Below are 2,155 nucleotides of genomic sequence, written 5' to 3' on the forward strand. Positions count from 1 at the left end.
TAGGTCATGTGTGGTACTTAGATGTCACTCATAAGGCCTGCCGTTCCCCTAACCTCCTGACAGAAGCTATCCCGCCCATCACCTTTCCTGAATGGGCAGCTCCAGTCAGCCTTGTTTGTACCATGAGACCCCATCTCCAACCCAACTGTGGTCCCAGCGTGGGGGATCCAGTAGAACTCATGACCCACGGGCACACAGCCCCAAGCTGGCAGTGACCTGTCATGTGGCCTGGCATGGAATTGCTGCTGGGCCACACAGAGTCCCGCTCTCTTGAATTTTATGTGGGAAGTAGTGAGGACTTCAGGCTCTCGCAGAGAGTGTCTGGGGAGAGGGTGTGTGGAGTTGAGTGGTGACCTTTGCTTCCTGCCATTGCCTTCTCAGCACCGCCTCACTCAGCCCGGAGGCCTGGATGGTCAGCCCCACTCCCTCACCTCTTGTCTCCAAGTCTGGCCCCAGTGATTGGTTCAGGAATCCTCATGTGACTTGGTTTGGCTTATGAAGGCCCAGCGCAGGCATTTGACTAGAGTAACCAAGAAAGAGGCAAGTTTCCTTTCAGGGTTGCTGAGAGGATAAGCCTGGAGCTGCTGGCTTTGGGGAGGCGCTTTCCTAAAGTGGAGCCATGAGAGAGAGGAAGACGACCCGGGTGGAGAGATCAGGGCCAGATCCTGGGGATATCTTTGAAGCCCCTGGGTCTAGTTGTGCGCAAAGACAGAAACCCCTGTGATTCCAGGTAACATAAGCTAAAAAGGAAGCCCTCCCCTCCCCGTTTCTATGGCTTAAGATAATTTGAAGCAAGTATGAGCCACCAAGAGTTCCAACTAAACAAACCCTGATTCCAACTTGAGCTGGGCTGAGATCTGTCTCTTGTATCGAAGAATGAACACAATGGAAATCATTGCAGCCACACAGTTGTGCAGAGGCCGTGGTTCTTGGTTCCTGTTCTGAAGTGAGGCAGAATGATTAATCCAGCTCACTTTTTTGTGTCAGGCCTATGGCCTTGACCACTTTGTAACCCGACTGCTTGGTGGGACAGCAGGACTGGGGCTGTGTCACCGGGGACTTCCACCTGGAAAGGTTGTGGGAAGGGTTGCCTGGCCTAACCAGGCCACTACATCTCTAAATCCATGGGGTGAAGTATTTAAAAATGAAAAGGGGTCATTGAAAATCCTGTACTTTTACATTTATTTAAAATTATTTAAAATTTATTTGAAAGATAATGTATACAGGAAAAAAAAATGTACACTGCACTTAAGAATGTAGTGCGTTGCTCTCATATGCCTGACCCCCTAACTCTAGATTCAAGCATTCTTACCCATTTTTTGTGTATCTGCTCAGAAATCTCAGTGCATGTACACAAGTTTCCCCAGAAAAGGGTAATGAAGCCACTCAATTCCATTTAAAAAAAAGATCGGCCTGGGCAAACATTGGCCCGGGCACGGTGGCTCACGCCTAATCCCAGCACTTTGGGAGGCCAAGGTGGGCGGATCATGAGGACAGGAGATTGAGACCATCCTGGCTAACACGGTGAAACCTCATCTCTACTAAAAATACAAAAAATTAGCGGTGGTGGTGGGCATCTGTAGTCCCAGCTACTTGGGAGGCTGAGGCAGGAGAATGGCGTGAACCCGGGAGGCATAGCTTGCAGTGAGCCGAGATTGCGCCACTGTACTCCAGCCTGGGTGACAGAGCGAGACTCCATCTCACACACACAAAAAAGATTGATTTCTAAGATTAGTTTCTCCCTGGCAGGTCTGGCCTGCTTGGTGGGAGACTGGGGAGGAAACGGTAGGAGTTATGGAACCGGCTAGTTGGGAAATGCTGGCTGGGGTAGAGGCCCCTTGGAAATGCCTGCAGAAGCTGAGGGCCCAGAAAGATCTGTGCAGAGGCCCAGAAAATAAATTCACCTACTTCTGTTTTGCTTAGAACTGTCCTCAATTTTTAATTGAAGCAAATTAAAACTTCCCAAAAATATTAGTCCACTTTCTCGGCAACGTGCACACCCCCTTCTCGGTCAGTGAGTTGGACCATCTGCAAACAGGAGCTGGTGCTGGTCCTGAGGAAGGCCTTTCCCTGGCCAGAGCCTGCCCTTCACACCAGGCCTGTTTGTAGGCACTTCCCCAGAAGTCAGGTCAAATGAGGCCATGCTGCAGATGGG

This window comes from Macaca nemestrina, chromosome 11 (assembly GCF_043159975.1).
Source record: "Macaca nemestrina isolate mMacNem1 chromosome 11, mMacNem.hap1, whole genome shotgun sequence".
NCBI lineage: Eukaryota > Metazoa > Chordata > Mammalia > Primates > Cercopithecidae > Macaca > Macaca nemestrina.